Source organism: Echinops telfairi, unplaced genomic scaffold, assembly GCF_000313985.2.
Source record: "Echinops telfairi isolate 266 unplaced genomic scaffold, ASM31398v2 ScPeMD7_18;HRSCAF=68, whole genome shotgun sequence".
Taxonomy (NCBI): domain Eukaryota; kingdom Metazoa; phylum Chordata; class Mammalia; order Afrosoricida; family Tenrecidae; genus Echinops; species Echinops telfairi.
This window is the reverse complement of record NW_022103915.1, coordinates 22,701,808-22,725,837: the sequence shown is the minus strand read 5'-3', so window position 1 is coordinate 22,725,837 and position 24,030 is coordinate 22,701,808.

The window sequence follows — 24,030 nt, the reverse complement described above, 5'->3', positions numbered from 1 at the left end:
CAACTGAGGGGCTGTTAGTGGACAGTTCTCCAATTTGTGACAAACCGGCCCTCTTTTAAAACCGAATCCCTGAGCACAAGGGAGTTGATACTGTTCATGGGTGCCTAGCAACTCATGCTCAGGGGCTTCTTACTTAAATCAAACTCTACCTCAGTGGAGAATTCACTAGCCTGCTGTCAGTTTCCATAAGTCCTTCATCCTCCTTGGTACTAAATATAGGAAACAAGTCTATACAGCATGCTATAACTTAAAATTTCAAGGCCTTAGTGCAATTTCAGGGAGGTGTCCCCAAGAGTCATAAGTGACAAGCAGTCCTAAAATGGTGTTATTTGGACAGCTTCATTTTCTTACAGATTTCTGTTGCTCCAGTTTGCTACTTAGCAGCACCAGCTCTACTTCCCGATGGCGAGGCCTCTTTGGTGTGTCATTGTCGCATCCACTTCAAATCAAACATGTAAAGCAGTTGGTCTTACTTAACCCAGCTCTTTCCCCAGACAGTAGCGCAGACAGTGAATTCCGTAATGGAAAAGACTGACTCATCATCCGGTATGCCTGTGAATTCTTCACTTCACGGAAATTTATAAGAAGAGAGGACGATGATTAAAGCCAAATTGAGAGTTGGTTTTTAATATTTTAAATTTTTGAATGGCATTTTTCTTAGTCACAGCTTTCTGTCTCTTTTATTTCTGAATTGAAATCAGCCAGTTTTGGAGGGGAGCAATGCATGCTGTTTGATATTTGACAGAAGTTTTAGAAGGTGATGTGTTTGGGGTGCATGTCTGGCCCAGGATGGTCTTCCGTCTAGGCAGACGAAGGCTGGAGGAGACTTCTATTGCCCAGTATTCTCACTCTTTGTTTACTACCATTTCTTACTTTTGCCTTAATTTTTATTAATCAGAAAGAAACTTTCATTTTTATGGTTGAAACTCCATTCCAGAAGAGAACCCATTAAGCTAGGAAGTAGACCAGAGTTCCAGTTCCGTCCCTCATTCTATGACCTTGAACAGTGCAGTACCCCATTGTTTTTCTACCCTCACCCGGTGTAGGATGTTCCCACCCTTAGTGGTTTTGATAGTTTTAAGTCTCTGCCCACTATAAATGGCTACAATTAGACTCATTACAAATAACTAGGATTTTAGGACTTAGCATCTTAATCTGAATAATGAAAACTGTAGTTTCTATGTAATTGCCTATCATTCAGAATTCTTTTCTTAATGTAATAGTTCTGGGTAGACAGCTAATTTCACATTATGTATGGAGAGTTCCCCCCAGGTAAGGGAGTGAATGACCAAGTTCCAATTTTACAAGTTTTACATTTTTATTTTAAAGCTATAATATCTTTTATTAGTTTAATAGTTTTCTGCAGATGAAGTTTTGGTCAGAGGGTCTTAGGTGGGTTGTATTATTTGTGAGAACAATCCAAGGCTTTTTCACATAAAATGATTGATTGATTACTCAAATAAAAGCTCAGTATAACATTTTCTATTGAAAGACTAAGGAACCACATCTGTATTCTGCTAATTGAAACAACAACAAAACCCCAATCCATTCCATACAGCAAGACATAAGAACATAGAAGTTAGGGGTGGAAATGGCGAAAATAAAAGGGAAGAACATCTCGTAAGGAGACTTCCATGGCTCTCTCACAGCACATGAATAGCTTTTTATCAGATAAAGGCCTTTCCACTTCACAGCCTAAGACTTCTGAACTTATGGTATAATCTCTTTAGTTAACAGAATCACCACCTTAATCATCTTGCCCTTGGCCTTGAGCAAGTGGAGATCAAGTAGCATGTTTTGAGCTTCTTTAGAGGATATGACACTAGATTTTTTCTAAGCAGAGCCTCGAAAGACCGCAGACGTGTCCTCACCACGTGGTGTCGCTTAACCTTCTAGAAAACCTTCTTCTGAGTACTTGATAGTCAGTCTTTGACCAGGAAAGCAAGAAAGAAAAAAAACAGCACTGATGTCAGAAAAGACTCTCAAATGTACTCTTAATCCTAGAGTAGCTGAAACAAATGGAAGAAAGGATGAAGTCAAAGAGCTGAAGAAAAAACAAAGTGACATATAAGGAAATTGGCAAAGAACTGGAATTAGAAAACCAAAATGAAGAACACCGTCAGCATATTTGACACTGAAACATCTCAAGAGAAAATATAAGCCTCGAGTTGCAATATTGACAAAGGAATTGAAGCACTTGCTAATGAATATTGAGGATTGCAGCCTTTGATATGGATGATAACTCAATGTAAAGAAGATGGACATCCTCACATCTGGACCAATATGTAGCATCATGATGAATGGAGAACAGGTTGCAGTGAAGGATTTTGTCTTGCTTGGATCTATACTCAATGTTCGTGGAAGCAGCAGTCAAGAGATCACAGCAGTCAAGAGTTGCACTGAGTAAATCTGCTGAATAAGACATCTTCAGGGCATTGAGAAGCAATGATATTACTTTGAGGACTAATGTGCACCTGACCCAAGTAAACCCATAGTAGTTTCCGTTGCCTAATATGCGTGTGAAAGTTTGACATTGAATAAAGAACACTGCAGGAGGATTTGCATTTGAACTGGTTTACTGGAGTTGAATATTACAAGTACCATGGACTGCTAAAAGGACACACTGATCTGTGTCGGAAGAAGTAAGACAAGAGTGCTCCTTAGAGGCAAGGATGGCAAGACTTTGTCTTACATACTTTTGATATGTTGTCAGGAGACACTCATCCCTGGCGAAGGACATCTTGTTGGACAGGAGAGAGGGGCTGTGAAAGAGAGGAAGGATCTCAAGGAAATTGATTGATGCTATGGCTGCAACAATGGTCTCAGGCCGAGGGATAATTGTAAAGGGGGTGCAGTACTGGCCAGGGTTTTGGTCTGCATAAAGCCACTCTGGGTCAGAACTGACTGGATGGCACCTAACAACAATAGCGAAAACACAAATTTGTGTTATTACTTAGCCTCGGGATTGCCACAGAACAGATACTTGAACTGAAAACATCCACTAATGACCCACCATTCAAAGATAGCCTGAGAAATTCTGCTTACACTTCTGATAAAAATTTCAAACCAATAATATGTTCACCGACATTCCCATACTTTGGTTTAGATCCCTGCTAAAATGCTTGGCAACCATTATGACTGTATAATGATCTTCAATGAACACTTTAATCTTAATTTTGATATCCTCAGAAGTTGAACTTATGGAGGAAGAAAGCGAGATCAGAGGGAAGAGAAGATTGAAATCTGGGCAACATGATATATATATATATATCTATTAGAGACAACATGATATATCTATTAAGAACTAATATTTCTAACAAACTCATAATGGATTTCTTGGCAACTTAGAACATACGAACATTTTTTACTCAATTTAAAATATATACATATTTAGTAAAGGGGTATAAGAGGTAGGAAGCCTTCTCACCAGAGATCTCTAGTGGTCCCAACCAGAAATGTATGAGTTATGAGTATTAGTATTTTTTGAAAAGACAAATATTTTTTCAAAATCAGTTAACACAAATGTGTTAATAATGATCTGTTGTTAAGTGTCATTGAGTCTATTTTGAGCTACAGGGACTCCAGGAGAAAAAGTAGAACAGTCCCATCAAGTTTATAATGATGTAAACTTTCAGAGAACATAATTCCATGTATTTATACCATGGAGTCTCTGGGATGGATTGAACCACCAATGTTTCAGTAAGCAGCAGAAAGCTTAAGCATTGCACCAGCAGGGGTCCTTACAGTGTTAGGATCAGGTTGAATTTTACTTATGTAAGGAAGGGTTACTTTTGACGAGTAAAGATGACTGTGGGACCCTTGCCATTCCTAGTGTAGACACAGCATGAATAGTGAAAAGGGTTTAGGCTGAGTTAGGAAACTAAGAGCTAGCATCAACATCTGAGGTTTCTCATCTGTGTCATCACTTGAAATCCTGATTAAGCATGGACTTCAGTAGAGGGTTCCATTAAGTTAGCCTCATTCACAAATAAACCAAAGAATATATATACATATATACATCTACATGTATGTAGATTCAAATAGACTCTGACTCATTGTGACTGTATAGCTTAGTAGAATTGCTCTGTAGGCTTTTTTAGACTGTAAATCTGTATGTAAGCGGACAGCCTTGGTGATGAGGCTGGAGGCTGAAACTACTACCCCACCAGGTGTACCCTCAATTTATTTAATGAGGTTACCAGGCCAGGCCCCAGACCTTACAGAATACCACAAGTTAGAGACTCATGCAGTAGTGTGGTTGAAGACTCAGAGTGACCTGCACAAATATCACTTAGCGCAATAGAGACTCTGCCTTGGCAGGTTCTATGGCTTTCACAGGTAACCCGCCCTGACTACTAATTAGAGGGGTGCAATCATTGCAGGTATCAGAGCCTGAATGAGGTTAAGGCTTGAGGTAATTTACTTACAATGGAAAAAAAAAACTAGTGATATCAGGCAATCTTAACTCCTAAAAACTAACGTGGAAAATTCCGTGGAGCACAACTCAGTCCTGGCACTTTTCCCTGTTTGTTGTAAAGACCTGTTCTCCCCTAAATTGTCTGGCCATGAGTTAAGGTTGACTTGACAGCAACTGGCAAACAGTAAGGAAATCAGAAGTGGACAAACTAACCTGTTCCTCTGAGTACTATATAAATTAGTTCACTTTAATTCACCTGTATTTAATTGACCATCTACTATCCCCTAAGGAATTATTTAAGCATTGGAAAAAACAATGTAAAGCAGGAGAAGATGGCCACTGCTTTCCAGGCCACTGCTACTGCTAATGAAGGAAGGAGCAATGTGCACAGGTTATTCTACTAAACTACCCCGGTGTGAAGAATACTAGAAGTACAAACTGCACCAAATGAAAAAGGACAGAAGAGATAACTTCATTTTAGATAGGAGGGGTTGTTATTTATTAAATTTTATTGGTCCCATGGTGATTTATTTTCTCCTTATGGACTGTGTGTTGGAAGGACTAGAATGAAAGTATAAATTATGAAATACATTCTGGTATTTCAACTATAGACATGATCAATTGACTCTTGCATTTTTTTTTAATATGAGCCAATCTAGCATTCTCCACGGAAAGGAAGAGAAGTGATTTTTAGTTATGTCTGTTTCTCTTTATTTTTAGACAAGTAATTTTATCCATGAGTTGATGGTTTTCTAGCTAAAGTAAAGAATATATTTTTTAACATTAAAAGTCCAATTATAAACCCTGTCTATTTTTTTAAGAAATCATTTTATTGGGGGCTTGTACAGCTCTTATCACAATTCAAACATACATCCATGTGTCAAGCACTTTTGGACATTTGTTGCCATCATCATTCTCAAAACATTTTCTTTCTACTTGAGCCCTTAGTATCAGCTCATTTCCCTCCTCCCCAACCCACCTTTCCTCATGAACCCTTGAGAATTGATAAATTATGCATATTTTTTCATGTCTTACAGTGACCGCTGTCTACCTTCACTCATTTTTCTGTTGTCTGTCCCCATGGGAGGGGGTTCTATGTAGATCATGGTGATCGGTTCCCTCTTTCTATCTCCACCTTCCCCTTTCTCTTCCCCTCCTGGTATCGCTACTCTCATTATTGGTCCTGAGGGTTTATCTGTCCTGGATCCCATGAGTTGTGAGCTCTTATCTGTACCAGTGTACATGCTCTGGTCTAGCCGGATTTGTAAGGTAGAATTGGGTTCTTTATAGTAGATGGGAGGAAGCATTAAAGAACTAGAAGAAAGTTGTAAAAAAAAAAAAAAAGAAGAGGAAGAAAGTTGTATGTTTTGTCAGTGTTATACTGCACCCTAACTGGCTTGTCTCTTCCTTGTGACCTTTCTGTATGTCCATTTGTCCAAGGTTGGGCTTTTTCTCCACACACCCCTCCCCCTCATTCACATCAATATGATCGTTTGTTCTGGTTTTGGATTCCTGATACCTGATCCCATCAATACCTCACGATCACACAGGCTGCTGTGCTTCTGCCATGTGAGCTTTGTTGCATCCCAGCTAGATGGCCACTTGTTTATCTTCAAGCCTTTAAGACCCCAGATGCTAGCCAGGCACCTTCAATTTTCTTCACCACATTTGCTTATGCATCTATTTTGTTTACAGCAATCATGTCGGGAAGGTGAGCATCATAGAATGGTGGGTTAGCAGTACAAAGCATTCTTGTGTTGAGGGAGTATTTGAGTAGAGGCCCAATGACTGTCTGCTACCTTAATATTTAACTTATAAATATATGAACATAGATCTATTTCCCTATCATTATATATAAATATATTTACATATGTACATGCCTGTATTTAGACCTCTATAAATTTCCTTTGCCTCCTATTTCTTTCCTCTATTTCCTTTTTGCTTTCCTCTGGTCCCACTCTCATATTCAGCCTTCATTTGGGTTTCAGTAATTCCTCTCTGCTACATTGCCCTTGATCAAGCCCTATGCCATCCTTGCCATTGACTTTAGATTGCTTGTTGTTTCCTGATCCTTGGGTTTGTTGGTATTCCCCTTCCTTTCCCGGGCCTCCCCCTTTCCCATGTCCCCCTAGAACCATTGGTCCTGTTGTTCTCTCCTCTGAATTATTTATCCTGCCTATCTTATCTAGATAGACAGGCAGAGACAATGATAAGCACAAAAACAAGACAGAGAAAAACAAAACAACAAAAGAAAATAAAAAATCCAAAACAACGACAAGAAAAATCAATGACAAAAAAGAAAAGCCTATAAATAGTTTATTTGCTGACCGTTAGGAGAGTTTTCCAGTCGAATCCCATGTGGTGCCACACCCTGGCCGGAGACTTCATTGCTTTGCTCCCCTTGCTGCTCTATTGCATGCCCTATAGTGTTTTCCTCGTGTGGTGGGGGCATGTTTATCTTTTTAATTACATTTTTTCAGTGTAAAATGAGACAGACAGACTTCCAGATAATAAAGTTCCTGGAAAAAATAGTTATATATACACACACACACACACACACAACACCCCATTCATATACATATACATATACATGGAATAATGTTTGCTGTTGTTGTTTTTCTGGAACATCAAATTCCTGAAGATTCTACAATAAGCTGGTTATAAAGCAGTTTATTGAGAAATGATATGGTGACTATTATTTGTAACCTCTCTACATCTATCAGGTAAAATGATTAAACCTGCATCCATCAATCAGCATAATTAATCAGTAAGACATAACAGCTTGTGTTCTTGTGCTGATTAATCTCTGGTTGAGGTACATACATCTAAGGCTTCAAAATTCCTGTGAGAAATGCATTCATCAGTGCTTCCACAGGCATCGTCATGCCCTGTTGCAATTATAAAATGAGTAGATATTCTTTAAAGAAGAGCGATAGAAGACTTTTTTTCCTAACTAGAACCAAGAAAGCAGAATTCTTCAAAGACTGCTGCATAGAAAGCAAAAACTCAGTAAAGAGGTGTTGTTCTGCTATAGATTTATTTTAAGTAGGTTTCCCTCCTAAATCAAATCAAGTAATTACCCACTTGATGAATAGATCTCTGAGTATAAAGGATTTATATTTAAGGGTTTATTTGGTAATTAGCATATGTTTATTGGCTACCTGATGTGCATGATGGAGCCCAGAGGTGCAGTGGGTTATGCTTTGGCTTCTGACCGCAATGTCAGCAGTTCAATTCCACCAACTGCTTTCTTTGTTTAGGCTTTCAGAGTTTGACAGTTTCGAAGTTATGCATAAGGTTTTCAGTAGCTTTTTCCTCTGAATTATGCAGCCAAGTTCTTCCTCCTTGCCCTGAATTTCGAACTTGAGACATTCTATAGGAAAAATATTGAATGATGCAGGACGCATCAAGAGAAAGTATAAAGAATACACAGAGTCAATGTACCAAAAGTAAATAGTGGACAGCCTACCATTTCAGGAGGAGGAATATGAGCAAGAGCCAATGGTGCTGAAGGAAGAAATTCAAAATGCATTAGCTACAAACAGGCTCCAGGAATTGATGGGATACCCACTGAAATGTTTCAGTAAGCTGAGGAAGCACTGGAAGCACTCCATCACTTATGTCCAGATATTCTGAAGACACTACTTGACTAACTAAGTGGAAGAGATCCACATTTTTGCCCATTCCAAAGAAAGGTAATCCAAGAGAATGCTCAAACCAAAAAATGATATCACTGATATCACGAGCAAGAAAAACTTTGCTGAAGATCATACAACAATGGTTGCAGCAGTGCATTGACTGGGAACTACCAGAAGTTAGGGCCAGATTCAGAAGTCGTGGAACAAGGGATATCATTGCTGATGTCAGCTGATTCTTGACTCAAAGCAGAGAATACCGGAAATATATTTACTTGTGTTTCTTTGACTATGTAAAGGCATTTGACTCTGTGGGTCATAATAACTGTGGATAACCTTGAGAAGAATAGGAATTCCAGAACACTTCATTGTGCTCATGAGGAACTTGTACATGGATCAAGAGCAGTCATGCGAGCAGAACAAAGGAATACTGCACAGTGGTGTGTATCAGGGTGCATTCTATCACCATACTGGGTCAATGTGTATGCTGAGAAAATCATCAGGAAATCTAGGTGATATGAAGAAGACTATGATATCAAGTTTTGAGGAAGGCTTTTTACTAACCTGAGATATGCAGCTAACACAACCTTACTTGTTGAAAGTTAGGAGGAATTGAAGCACTTTTGGGTGAGGATCAAGGATTTTAGCCTTCAGTATAGATTACAGATCACAGGAAGGACTACCCAATCCTTACAATTGGATCAATAGATAACATCATGATAAAATGGAGAAAAGGTTGAAGTTGTCGAGGATTTTGTTTGCTTATCAATCAATGCTTATGGAAGCAGCAGTCAAGAGAACAAAGACACATTGCATTAAGCAAATCTGTTGAACAAGACCCTTTTAAAGTATTAAAATATTGAGGACTAAGGTGTGCCTAAACCAAGCCATACTATTCTCCCTTGCACCATATGCATGCGAAAGATGGGCATTGAATAAAGAAGACCTTAGAAGAATTGATGCCTTTGGATTGCGGTGCTGTAGAAGCATGTTGTAAGTACCATGGACTGCTAGACTGCTCAGAAACAAACTGAACTGTCTTGGATGAAATAAGGCCAGAGTGCTCTGTAGAGGCAAGAATGGCAAGACTTCATCTTATATCTATTGGACTTATTTATTGTCATTAGAGACCAGTTGTTGGAGAAGGACATCATGTGTGGTAAAGGGCGGTGGGAGTGGGGGGCGCAAATATCAGTATGGCCCTCAAGAGATGAATGGACACATTGGCTTCATCAATGGGCTTCGGCATAGGAACAATTCTGAGGAGAGTGCAAGACTGTGCACTCTGTTTCATTCTGTTGTGCATAAGACCACGGTGGGTCTAACACAACTTGATAGCAACTTACAACAAAGTGTTTAAAAGCAAAGATGTCACTTTGAGGGCTAAGATTTGCCTGGCACAAAACCATGGGATTTTCAGTCATCTTTATGCTTTGGAAAACTGGACAATGAATGAGGAATATGGTGCATTTGAGTTGTAATAGTAACAAATGATGCTGACTGTGCCATGCGCTGCCAGGAGAAAGAGTCAACCTGCTTCCGTAGAATTGCAGCCAGATTGCTCTTTGGAAATGAGCGTGGGGAACTTTGCCGCGAGTATTTGGACATGCTATGCTGAGGAACTAGTGGCTGGACACAGAGGTCAGTCTTGGTGAACCAGGATTGCTGAAAAAGAGGAAGACCTTTCCTGAGATGGATTGACACGATGGCTGTAAGAATGAGCCCAAACACAGCCACCATTGTTAGGATGGCTGATGGCCAAGCAATCGTTCATTCTATTGTTCCGAACAGACTAAACTGCACCTAATAACAGACACGTGCTATTTTAGCAATGATTTACATACTTGCAATCATATTAAATGCCTCTACACAATCTTTAACTTCTCTTGTATGAAACCCAAATGCACTTACATAATGACAGAAATCCATGACGGTTAACCTGGTTCTCTTCTATTTCACAAATGCGACGCATACTGAGAGAGAATTAACTCAAGTTCACCAGCTTGGTGATTATCCATATCCAAATTTATGGGTAATTCATCTAATTTCTCCACCTACTCCTTTATGCTATCACTACTGTAGATTTTTAAAATTAGATACTCTATAGCTTAATAGAATTTTATGGATTAAAAACAACAATAAGGGTTTGCATATGCATTATTTCAAAACTTAATTTTAAATTTATTTTAATAATTATTTTCACATTTTAAATTTATAGAGATATGGTCTTTCCTATTTTATTTTGACATGCAAAACCATACACACACACGAGTATGTTTTTTAAAATAAGTGATTATTCTTTATGTTTTACATATGGTTATTAGAGGCCATCTTGTTAGTACTGACTCAAAGCAATCCTATGTACAAAAATTCTGTTTGCACAACTGCCTCTTGATCAATGTACATGTTCTGAATGAGCACAATGCACTCTTTTGGAATTCCCATTCTCAGTATTATTGATAGTTTGCTATTATCCACACAGCCAAATGTCTGTGTAGTTAATAAAACACAAGTAAAGATCTTTCTGGAATTCTCTGCTTTCAGCCTAGATACATGTGATTTCAGCAATAGCATGCCTTGTTCTGCAGCCTCCTCTGAAGGAGACCTTTGTCTCTTTTACAACGCTTTAATAATAATTGCTTTAAAGTTTCCATTTGGATCATTTTGTTTATGTGTCACTTTAATCACCATTAATTATTGCATGATATTCCCCCATTATTCTGAAAGATGAAGCTATCTTTTCCATTAAAGATTTATAGTTTTGGAACACCCAAGGAGTAGTTTCACACTATCCTACAGTGTCACCATGGGTCAGAATCAAGTCAATGACAGCTTCCTCCAACCCGTTCATATTGGGTGAATTCTGGGCCAGCAACTTTCAGCTGTTTACGTGTTTCAGAAAGTTTAACCACTTTAAAGAAGGGCTCTTACTGATTGAGGAGAGTTGTGATGACATTTTTTTCCCCTTTATATTTTTGTCATCCTAAGCCTGATAAAATCATTTCTGCAATGTTGCTCACTTTCTCATTAATTTCTCTTGATACAAACATAAATTAAATCATAGATCTTAACTCTTAAGTTATAAAACCTAAAGAATAGATTTTTTAAACCAATTGAAAGAAGCCCACACAAAACAGAATTGAGCCCCTAGTGTTTGTTTTCTTTCTGAGAAAAATCTTCATTCTTATAAAAACTCAACTCAACATAGTCCCTATTTTTCATTGAGCATTTCAATCTGACAAACAAAATGACTTGTATTAGAATAGCAACAATTCTCTGACATTCCCATAAGTTCATGCTATATTGTCTGAGTTAATAAAATTCTCTTTCCTTTCCATCTTTTTAAATAGCTAAGCATTTTCATGAGGGAGAAAAGACAGTGGCATTCAAAATACTTAAGCTTTACAGCTTAATGACCAATGGAATCAAAAGGTTATTACAGCTTAATAACCAATGGGAATAACCCCCAATGCATATTTTATTTGGGTATTATTTCCCAGTTTACAAGCACATTTCTTGGATTTTTGTTCATTTTCATACATCGCCTCATTTATGTTGAGAAAAAATAAAAACATGGGTGCATCTCTTCCCTTGTATTTGGCATATTGTACGTTGTTAGAGGATTGAAAACATGAGGTTGATAATTCATATTTGAAAGGTTCACAATACTTTTTCAAGAAAATTGGCAGTCTGTCCTTTGTAGTAACATAGGCTAGAAAGACTATCTGCTTACTTAAATGGAAGGAAAGATATACATGTACACACAAACACATATAAAACAATGTAAACATATGTGTGTATGTATACAACATGTATAACACTTTATAGTTTAAGTTCCATTAAAATAGGAGTAAGAGAAATTATAAAATCGTTCACACTTTAGTAGTTTGCTCTTTTTGATTCTATTAGAGGCTTGGATGACTGTGAAGGAAAGAAAAGAAAAAGTTGCCGTATGGTGGCTGATATGAGAGCAGCAAAGTGCCACAGTTCTGAGAAAGTGCCCAACATTTTAAGGCCAACTGCCAAAACAAGCCCTCATAGTTCTCTAAATTCATTCTAGAACTTGCAAATCTTAATTAGACTGATCCAGCTGAATGTGTTAATTTGGGGTTTTAGAATTAGTTTGTCAATTTCTACATATATTTGTCACTATGATGACTTGTGTGCTGCTGTGCTGCTGGAAGCTCTGTCACTGGTATTTCAAACACCAGCAGGGCCACCCAAAGTTTCAGTAGAGCATCTACACTAAGAACAGACCATGAAGCATGAATAAGTAGTTCGCTTCAGAGCAATTAGCTGCTGAAAACCTTAGGGATAGAATGTAAAAGCTGTCAGCTACTGACGGCCTGATGGATAAAAGCAAAACACTATTCGAGATAGTATCAGAATAGGACCCCCTCAGGGCAGAAGACACTTAAAATATGACTGTAAAGAGCTGCCAGCTCACAGGAGATTTCACCACACTGACAGGAATGACACAGAGCCTTCAAGACCTGCATTTGCTGATGGGGCGTGATGCAAAATGAGAAGACACAGTGACAAAAATCAATGAGCAATTGAAAGTTGGAATGTACACAGGATGGGTCCAGTCGAGTTAGAAGTCATCAAAATTGAAATGGAACCCATAAAGATATGGATGAGTGAGATCAACTGGACTAGTCATGGCCAATTGGAATCAGAAAATCTTCTGGTTTGCCATGCTGAGTAGGACACACCCAAGAGGAATGCAGTGCATTCATTGCCCACGAGGACATCACAATCCATCCTGTGGTACACTGCTGTCTGTATCAGGAGGGTATGTATTAGCATTCAAGGGAATATAAATAATACAACTATTATTCAAATATTTGTAACAATCACTAAAGCTAGTGATGACAAATTTGAATGATTCGATCAATTGCTTCACTAAAAAATGAATCATCAATGCAATTAAGATGTGTGGATAATTATTGGCAATAGGGATGGAAAAATTGGAAACCAAAAAAGGAACAATTCAATTTTCATAGCAAATACTTTTTTTTGGACAGCACCAAAGGTGATTATACACTGCGCATCTCCAGATGGAATATACTCAAATCAGATGGACTACATCTGTTGGAAGAGATGGTGGAGAATCTCAAGAGAGAAGCTGAACGCAGACCCAAAGCTGACTGTGGAATAGTCTAGGGATCAGGAATGGATGGAATAGTGACTAAAATGTTTCAACAAGCTGATCAAGCAGCAGAAACACTCACATGTCTCTGCCAAGAAATTCAGGAGACAGCTACTTGGTCAACTGACTGGGTGAGATTCATAGTTATATTCATTTCTGTCACCGTCCAGCAGTATGGACCTGCAGTGAGTGGTGACCTGAAGAAAAGAGTGGCCAGTGGGCTGACGATCCAAAGGCACATTTTATTTCCAAGTACAGCTTTATATATTAATGAAGCAAGGGTGCATAGCACATAGTGTAACAATAACGTCGTGATGAAATTGCTCTAAGCACAAACAATTCCGTGAGACTAATCTTAACAAATGTAGCTGTATTCTCAGTGTACACAGGGCATCTCGGAATGTGGGAAAACAGATGAGCATCGTCCCAGCATTCTTGTCCCCAAGAACCCCAGAGAGTCACCAATAAACTTCAGTTAAAACTCAGTGAGTCTCTATAATTTCAAAGAAGGGTGACCCAGAAGAATAATCAAATTACAGGACAATGTCATTGATATAACATGCAAGTAAATTTTTCTCAAGATCATCTAAGAATGGTTGCAGCAGTGCATGCTCATGGAACTGTCAGAGATTCAGAGGATTCATTAAAGGTCGTGGAAAGAACAAGGGATATGATTGCTTGCTGTTTTCAGATTGATCTTGGCTCAAAGAAGACATACCAGAAAGATGTTCACTTGTGTTTCATTGACTACGCCAAGGCACTGGACTCTGTGATCATAACAAACTATAGAATAGCTTGATAAAAATGAGAATTCCAGAGCAGCTCATTGTGCTCATGTGGAACTTGTACATGGATCAAGAGGCAGTTATTGGAACAGAAAAAAGGAATACTACATGGTTTAAAAATCAAGAAATGGATGCATCAAGTTTATAGTTCTCCACTATACTTATTAACTGTGTATACTGACTCAATAACTAGAGAAACTGAATTTTATAAAGTAGAATGTGGCATCAGAATTGGAGGAAGGCTTATTAACAACCTGCTATGAGCCAATGACAGGACATTGAATAAGGGAAATTTGATGCATTTGAATCTTGGTGCTAGTGTAGAATATTGAAAGTATCATGGACCGCTAATCTGGGCAAACCAACCTGTGTTGGATGAAGGTCAGAGTGAGCCTTAGAGGCAACAATAGCAAGATTCTGTCTCACATGCTTTGGAAATATTATCAGGAGAAACCAATCCCTGGAGAAAGACATCTTGTCTGGTAAAGTGGAAAGGACATCATGTTTGGTAAAACTATGAAGGTCCCCAAGGAGACAGATTGGCACAGTGGCTGCATTAATGCACTCAGGCAGAGGAACAATTGTGAGATGGCACAGGACCGTGCAGTATTTTCTTCTGTCATGCATAAGGTAGCAATGGGTCAGTGCTGATTGATGGCAGCTAACAACAACAACAATGTATACAGATGACATAACAACTGAAGGTGAAAAGACTAGCAGTTCTTGATAAGGATTTCAGCCTCCAGGATGGATTGCAGCTAAATATAAAGAAGACCAAATTTCTCACCACTGGACTAATAGCTAGCACCATGATAATTGAAGAAAATTGTACAGTATCAAAAATTTTGTCTTGCTTGGATCCAAAATTAATGCTCATGGCAGCAGCAGTCAAGAGATGAACAACTCATTGCATTTGGGAAATCCATTGCACAAGACTTCTTTAAAGTATTGAATAGTAAGGATGTTACCTTCAAAGACTAAGGTATACCTGACCCAAATGATAATATTTTCAGTTGCATCCTATGCAACTGGTGATTATTTGAACATATTTTATCATACATAAAAATCAGTTTATAGTTTCTCTCTGTAAATATATATTTATACATAAAATGTCTAAATATTGATCAATATCTAAATATAAAAATAATACACACACATAGATGTTAGTATTATTGTTAGATGCCACTGATTGCTTTCTGACTCATAGCCACCCTGTGTACAACAGAAATGAATAATGTCCCTGTCCTGTTCCAGTCTCACCATTGTTTTCATAGTTGAGCCCATTATTGAAGCCACTGTGACGAGCCAGTCAGGGTGCAGTGTAGCAACAATGAAACATACAATTCTCCTCTAATTCTTAAATGCCCCCCCTCCCCCACTATCATGATCCCAATTCTACCTTACAAATCTGGCTAGACCAGAGGATGTACACTAGTACAGCTAGGAACCGGAAACACAGGGAATCCAGGACAGATGCTCCCTTCAGGACCAGTGGTGTGAGTGGCGATACTGGAGGGTGGGATAGAAAGGGGGAACTGATTAAAAGGATCTACATATAATCTCCTCTCTGGAGGATGGACAACAGAAAAGTGGGTGAAGGGAGACATCGGACAGTGTAGACATGACAAAATAATAATAATTTATACATTATCAAGGGTTCATGAGGGAGAGGGGAGTGGTGTGGGAGGGGGTAATGAGGAGCTGATACCAAGTGCTTAAGTGGAGAGCAAATATGTTGAGAATGATGAGGGCAACAAATGTGAAAATGTGCTTGACACAATGGATGCATGTGTGGATTGTGATAAGAGTTGTATGAACCCCCAACAAAACGATTTTAAAAAACAAACAAACCACTGTGTCAATCCAATGTGTCAGGGTCTTTCTTGTTTTGACGGCCCCTCTGCCTTGTCGAGCATGATGTCTTTCTCCAGGGACTGGTCTCTTGACAGCATATCCAAACTACTTGGGACAGAGTCTCACCATTCATACCGCTACAGAACACATTGCCTGTCCTTCTCCCGAGACAGATTTGTTTGCTTTTCTGACGGCACATGGTACTTTCAATGCTCTCTGCCATCACCAGAATTCAAATGCGTCTTTGGTCTTCCTTATTCAATGTCCAACTTTCCCATGTGTGTGATGCAACTGAAAATACCAGAGTTTGGGCCAGATGCACCTTAGTCTTCAGAGGTAGCATCCTTGTTTTTCAAAACTTTAAAGAAGTCTTGTGTGTTTGTTTGTTAAGAATTTTTATCAGGAGTGGCTGTTGGATTTTGTTGATTTTTTTAATGAATGTATTGTATTTAATAATTTTGTTAAAATTTTTGCATCTGTATTCATGCAATATATAGATTTATTGTTTTCTTCCTTTGTAATGTCTTTGTAGGAAACTAGATCTGGTATCACTAGCCTCACAGAATGAGTTGGAAAACATTACTTCTTTTTCAAATTTCTGGCAAGGCTTATATGCAATTGATGCTTGCTTGTTGTTTTGTTTGTTTGTTTACAGCAGGCAATTAATTGGTTAGCCTCTGTACTTTACACCTGTAGGTAGACAGAATCTGGGGGTTTTGTCCATGTCTTGTTTGCCTGTGGTAAACTCTCTATAGGGTGAGTGACCGTGCTTACCCCAGATTCTATGGTTTACTTTCTGTGGGTCAGAAAGACAGCATTGCTCCCCTGTTTCAATACTCTAGCTATTTTAGTAGCTGAGTCTAGTTCCTGGGTAAAAGCCATGAAAACAAGTGCTAATTTCTTTTTTTTTAATTAAATCATTTTATTAGGGGCTTGTACAACTCATATCACATTGCACACATATATCCATTGTGTCAAGCACTTTTGTACATTTGTTGCCATCATCATTCTCAAAACATTTGCTTTCTACTTGAGCCCTTGGTCTCAGCTCCTCATCCTCCCCACTCCCTCTTTCCCATGAACCCTTGATAATTTATAAATTACTATTATTTTGTCATATCTTACACCATCCGATGTCTCCCTTCACCCACTTCTCCACTCTCTGTCACCCAGGGAGGAGGTTATATGTAGATCCTTATTTTTTTTAATAATCATTTTATTAGGGGCTCATACAACTCACCACAATCTGTACATAGTCATCTGTGTCCAGCACTTTAGTACATATGTTGACTTCATCATTCTTACGACACCCACTTCCCACTTGAGCCCCTGGTGTCAGCTCACTTTTCCCCCTCCCTCCCTCCCTGCTTCCCCCTCCCACCTCCCCACGATAATTTATAATTTATTATTATTTTATCATATCTTACCCCATCCCATATCTCTCTCACCCACTTCTCCACTGTCCGTCCCCCAGGGAGGAGGCCACATGTAGACCTTGTCCTCTGTTCCCCCTTTCTCCCTCTCCTACCCTCCTTTCTCCCAGGTGTGGAATCTCTGCCAGAGTAGGCCTGTTTCTCTTCACTCTCTAGGACTTTCAAGCAACTCGTTTTTGTATTCTGCCTGGTAAATATATGATGGGGTTGATACAGTAGAATCTTATGTTGCTACTTCTGAAAGCCAAAGTCTCTCAATGCTTGCTTTTCACACTCAGTTGTCAGCTGTTTCATTTAGTGTGCCGGCCTGAAACCACCTTGCAGCCCCTTCAATGTGCTACATCTAATTTGAGGTGACTTTAAAACAAAAAAACTCCTGAGTAGAAATTTGTCTGCAATTACATGTAGATGGCTCTGAGCTATTGTAATATCTGTAAAGATTTTGACCTTTATTACGTAAATTATGTGTAACACATTTTGGATGCACGGAAGTATTACTGCATCACTTTAGGGCTTTTGTTGTTTCTTTGTTTCTTTAATTTAGAACTTCCACATGAATTAGGCTCTGGTAGCATATTGGTTACAATTAATTCATATGGATGGGGGGAGGTAACAGCTCCCTTCACTCACATGTGTCTTTATAATTCTCAGGCCCCTGCCTCCTTTTTTTACTCTGCAAGATCAAGAGGAATTCTAAAAGGGGTGGAACAAAATTGTGTTTATCCTCTTTAGATTTCTAGAGTTCACTTAGCTGTTAGTGTGAATTGACTACAGAAACAATTTCATAGACACTCATGTGTATAAGAAAGAATTTTATATACAAGAGCAATTGAATATTGAAAAAACATCTCAGCCCAGTCCAGATCAAGTCCATAAATCCGATATTAGCCCATATGTCTGATTCCAATTTATAAATTCCTCTTCAGACTCACAAATGCACATGCAATGATGCCACATGCAGGAAGATCACAAGCCAATGGGGGGAAAGTCTTGTGGATCCAGTGGTGATGAAAGCATCTCATCACTGGTGTGGGTCTCCATTTGGCTTCTCCAGCCCCAGGGCTCTGGTTTCATTAGGGGTTTCCATGTGGCTTGTCAGCAGGAAGTCAAGCAGAGTGTTTCTCCTGCCTCCAGGGAGAAATACAGGAGTTCCCAGAATCCTCTAGAGAAGGCTATGCCCACACAGAGACCTCACTGTCTGTGATCTGATTGGTAGGCTAGCCTCCACCCCTTCGTAAGTTGACAGGGGATTATGTAACTACCACAGCCATGAATCAAATAATTTTTAAAAATATTCATTTACAATTCTCACGAATAAGTGCCCCACTGAAGACCAAAGTCATCACCCATCTGTTAGTTTGTCATACTGCAGTGCCATACAGATGACTGTAGGGAGGATGGTTGAGCAAACTTCTGGAAGTGTTATACACCAGTACCAGCAGTATCAACCATAGTGAGTAAAGTTTAGTGGAATTTTCAGACTATGAAAACACAAACTCTGAAAAATGCATGCAAATCTATTCAAATATATCAATGAACCTAAGGATTACACAGTACCAAACAAAGTTTAGTAGAGACTGGACTATCATATAGGACTATTATATATAAGGTTGCCATAACTTGTATCAACTCAATTGTAGCTAAGCACAGTAGAGACCAAATGGAGGGAACTTATTAGTAGCATGAAAATAATTCAGGTCAGATAAAACCATATGGCCGGCTCCACTATGAGACATGACATCCCTCACTGACCCATAGTCCTATAGGGAACAACACTGGAGACACAGTGTGGGAATTCTGCCCTATCTGATCCCACCACAGTGAGGAAAAACACTAAGGGCGTGCAACAGAACAGCAAGGTGAACAGAGCAACGAACTTCCCAGGGAATAACAAAAATAGACTTTGGTGCCAGGGCTTGGTGCCCCATCAGACACGACTGGAAAACACTCCTAAAGGCCAAAAAACAGTCCTTGAACTAACTACAAGCTTTTCTTTCTTGTTGTGATTTGTTTTCTTTTTTGTCATTGGCTTATTGGTGTTATTGTTGTTGTTTTGTTTTATTTTCTTGCTTGATTTTGTTCTGTCTTGTTTTTGTGCATGTTATTATCTCTGCAAGTCTGTCTGAATAAGACAGGATGGATGAACAATCTGGAGGAGAAAACAATGGGACCGACAGTTCCTGGGAGGACAAGGGAGAGGGGGAGGTGTGGGGAAAGGAAGTGGTGTTAATAAATCCAGGGACAAGGGAACAACAAGTGATCCAAATCGGTGGTGAGGAGGGTGTAGGAGGCTTGGTAGGGCATGACCAAGGGTAATGTAACCAAGAGGAATTACTGAAACCCAAATAAGGCTGAACATGATAGTGGAACAAGAGGAAAGTAAAATGAAATAAAGGAAAGAGCTAGGAGGCAAAAGGCATTTATAGAGGTCTAAATAAAGGCATGTACATATGCAAATATATTTATATATGAGGATGGGGAAATATATCTATATGCATATATATATAGGTTTAGTATTAAGGTAGCAGATGGACATTGGGCCTCCACTCAAGTACTCCCTCAATGCAAGAATATTTTGTTCTATTAACCTGGCATTCCATGATGCTCACCTTTCTGACACAATCGCTGAAGACAAAGCGGTGCATAGGCAAATGTGGTGAGGAGTGCTGATGGTACCTGGCTATCAGAGGATGTGGCGTCTGGGGTATTGAAGGCTTGAGGGTAGGCGGGCAGCCATCTGGCTCAGAGGCAATGAGACCCACATGGAGGAAGCACACCAGCCTGTGCGATCATGAGGTGTCAAAGGAATCAGGTGTCAGGTATCATCAGAACAAAAAATCATATAATTGTGAATGAAGGGGAGTGAGGAGTGGAGACCCAAAGATCATCGGTAGGCAATTGGACAACCCCTTACAGAGGGTGGCAAGAAGGAGATGAGCCAGTCAGGGTGCAGTGTAGCAATGATGAAACATACAACTTTCCTTTAGTTCCTAAATGCTTCCTCCACCCCCCACTATCATGACCCCAATTCCACCTTGCAAATCTGGCTAGACCAGAGGATGTACACTGGTACAGATAGGAACTGGAAACACAGGGAATCCAGGGTGGATGATCCCTTCAGGAATAGTAGTGAGAATGGCGATACCAGGAGGGTGGAAGAAGAGGGGTGGGGTGGAAATGGGGAACCAATTATAAGGATCTACGTATAACCTCCTCCCTGGGGGATGGACTACAGAAAAGTGGGTGAAGGGAGACGTCGACCACTGTAAGATATGACAAAATAATAATTTATAAATTATCAAGGGTTCATGAGGGAGGGGGCAGCAGGGAGGGAGGGGGAAAAATGAGGAGCTGAAGCCAGGGGCTTAAGTGGAGAGCAAATGTTTTGAGAATGATGAGGGCAATGAATGTACAAATGTGCTTTACACAATTGATGTATGTACGGATTGTGATGAATTGTCTGAGCCCCTAATAAAATGATTTTTTTAAAAGAAGAAAAATTCAGGTAAGTTTTACTAGCATAGAGGAAATTTCTCTCATACATGAGGATCCAGCATTGCTATTAAAGAAATAATTAGCAGAGCTGAGAAAAATTAAATTTGGCTGATGAGATTACGAAGCATTCTTTAATCCTGTAATCTAAGTATTATGGGAGAAGAAGAAATCTGGATGACCTAAAAGTGTTTAAGTAATAGAAGTAGATGATGTCAATGTACAAGAAATATAAATAGAGTATTAGGGAATCCTCTGAATGACAGCCTTCAGAGGGAAACAATGAGAACTTCAAGGGAGGAGATTTCAAGCAACATATTTTCATGTAGATTCCAAACAAAATTCTCTAATCAAGCTGAATATTTTTTTCCTCTTATTTCTAAGAACTAGAATATACTGGAGTGATAATTGTATATCTGGGCAGGAGAAGTTTGCCTTTAAATCTGGCACTGGTTCATGGCTTTCAACCTGAGTTGTATGAAGTGGTGATATGGTCTTATGCTAGAGTTGTTCGCATATGGCAAATTTGAACTTGTGACTTATGAAGGAGCAATGTCTGCAAGTCATATTAATTCTCCTAAACCATCATTTATTTTACTTTTTAGCATTGAATTCTTTTAGGCATTAAGCAAAATCAAAATATACGTAGAAGGCTAACATGACAATTGTACAAAAATCCCTGGAAGGATCAAGGGAACTGAAGGTCGTGTGAGCAGAGGATCTTTTGGGGGGCTAATTGGGACTTCACCATGTGACTAGGAAAATAAAACGACTTTCTGATCAATCCAGGGAGAGTAGAAAATAAGGAAAAGTCATGGTAACTATTAACTATTAAAACAACAGATTAATTTCTGTTCCATGGAACTGTGTGCATTGAAAAGCTGACAGAGCTATAACCTATGATGGCAAGTCTCCTGGGGTCTTGGAAGGTGACAGCCTTAGCAAACTGTAGGATTTTCACTCAAGAGCCTGAATAGTAACAAAAAATGAGAGAGACAGAAAACCTTCAGAGTGGCATTCTATCTACTTTCAGGATTCTGGGTAGCATCTATGTGAAGGAAAAAAGGGACCCATGTAGCTGGATGAAGATACATTTCATATGAACTTTCCATAATACTGAGTTCCCATAGTCCATGGAATTCTTTTTTTTTTAATCGTTTTATTAGAGGCTCATACAACTCTTATCACAATCGATACATACATCAATTGTGTAAAGCACATTTGTACATTCATTGCCCTCATCATTCTCAAAACATTTCCTCTCCACTTAAGCCCCTGGCATTAGGTCCTCATTTTCCCCCTCCCTCCCCGCTCCCCCTTCCCTCACAAGCCCTTGATAATTTACAAATTATTTTGTCATATTTTGCCCTGTCTGATGTCTCCCTTCACCTGCTTTTTGGTTGTCCCTCCCCCAGGGAGGAGGTCACATATATTTCCTTGTAATAGGTTCCCTCTTTCCAACCCACTCTCCCTCTATCCTCCCAGTATCACCACTCACACCACTGGTTCTGAAGGAATCATCTGCCCTGGTTATGAGGCAGGAAAATGGATTTTGTAAACAAGATCACTCCAAATTCTTGTTGTCTACATGATCCTCTCTTCACCCATCTTTGATTTCTACATTATGGTAGCTTGCGTGTTGTTATGAAGTTGGAACCTCTGGTATTTTAAATACCTGTTGGGTTTCCCATGATTGCCAGGTTTCAGCAGAGCTTCCAAAGACAGATTAGGAAGAAAGGTCTGATTATATGCTTGTACAACTTAGCCAATGAAAGCCCTATTGGTTACAACATAATATTGTCCAATATACTGCTGAAATATACTGAATACATACAATACAATACTGATATATACAATATACTACCCATAGGTTTAAATACACTCAAAATATATTGTGGTCACAGGAGTGGACTACATCATATTGAAGATCCTGAAGAGAGGGCGGGGCTGAGCAACATTTATTTTGTTGTACACAGGGCCACTATCATTAAAGCTTTGTAAAAGCAACTAACGGCAAAAACTCTCAGCCGTAGTTCAACTCATGGCTCCTCTCTAGGCATGGAGAGGGGAGCTACTTCTGTGGGTCTCTGAGAGTGTTACTCTCGACAGCAATTGAAGACGTTGTTTCAAACAGACCGACCTTGTGGATAGCAGGCCAATGTTGAACCACTACACCAGCAAATCTCTCTCTCTGTGTAAAGTCTTACAGATATGTGTATAACTGACTTTCAGTTTAAATTCTTCCTATGACTTCATGAAATTGATTTTTCTTATATTTTGTGAATCCTGTATTTTTCCTAATTTTACAAAGCCATGGTGGGACAGTCAGTTAACAAATGAAACACTAACCATAGATTAGTGGTTCAAAATCAGCAGGCACTCAGCAAATGAAAGATGTGACTATCTGTTCCCATAAAGACTGAAATCCTTGGAAACCCTATGTAGCATAACTATGAGTCAGAAACGACTTGATGGGATGTTTTATGACTGTGTAGATCATGAGAAACCATGGATAATATTTTAAAGGACAGAATTTCATAGCATTTAATTGTGCTCATGTGAAAATTGTGAAAAGACCAATAGGTAGTCATTTAAACATAGGAGGGGATACTGTGTGGTTTAAAAAACAGGAAAAGTGTGAAAAAGGGTTGTGTACATTCACCATATTTATTCAACCAATATACTGAGCAAACAATCCAAAAACCTAGATTATATTAAGAAGAACATCTCAGGATTGGAGGAAAGATGATCAACAACGAGTGAAATTGCACATGGCACAACTGGCAGCAAAGAGGACTCAAGTCCCTTAATGATACAGCCAGATCAAAGATGAAAGACCTCGGAATGAATTACACGTCACCAGAAAAACAGATATGAAAATACTCGTAACTGGACCAATGCAGATATTATGGAAACATATCAAGCATTTCATTTCACTTGGAGAGCTTATAAACAGCCATGGAAGCAACAGTCAAGAAATCCAACAGTGTATTGTATTAGACTGACTTCTACAAAGGACTTCTATCAAGTGTTTTTTTGAAAGGGGAGGTTACTTTGCAGACCAAGGTAAGCCTGACCCAAACCCAGCTAGTTTAAATTGCCTCATATGCATGTGAAAGCTGGACAATGAATAAAGCAAACTGAAAACCTGATTGATGTCTTTAAATCATGGTGTTGGTGAAGAATATAGGCTGGCAGAAGAATGAACAAATGTATCTTGGAGGAAGTACCAGCGGGAATCTCCTTAGAAGCAGAGATGGTG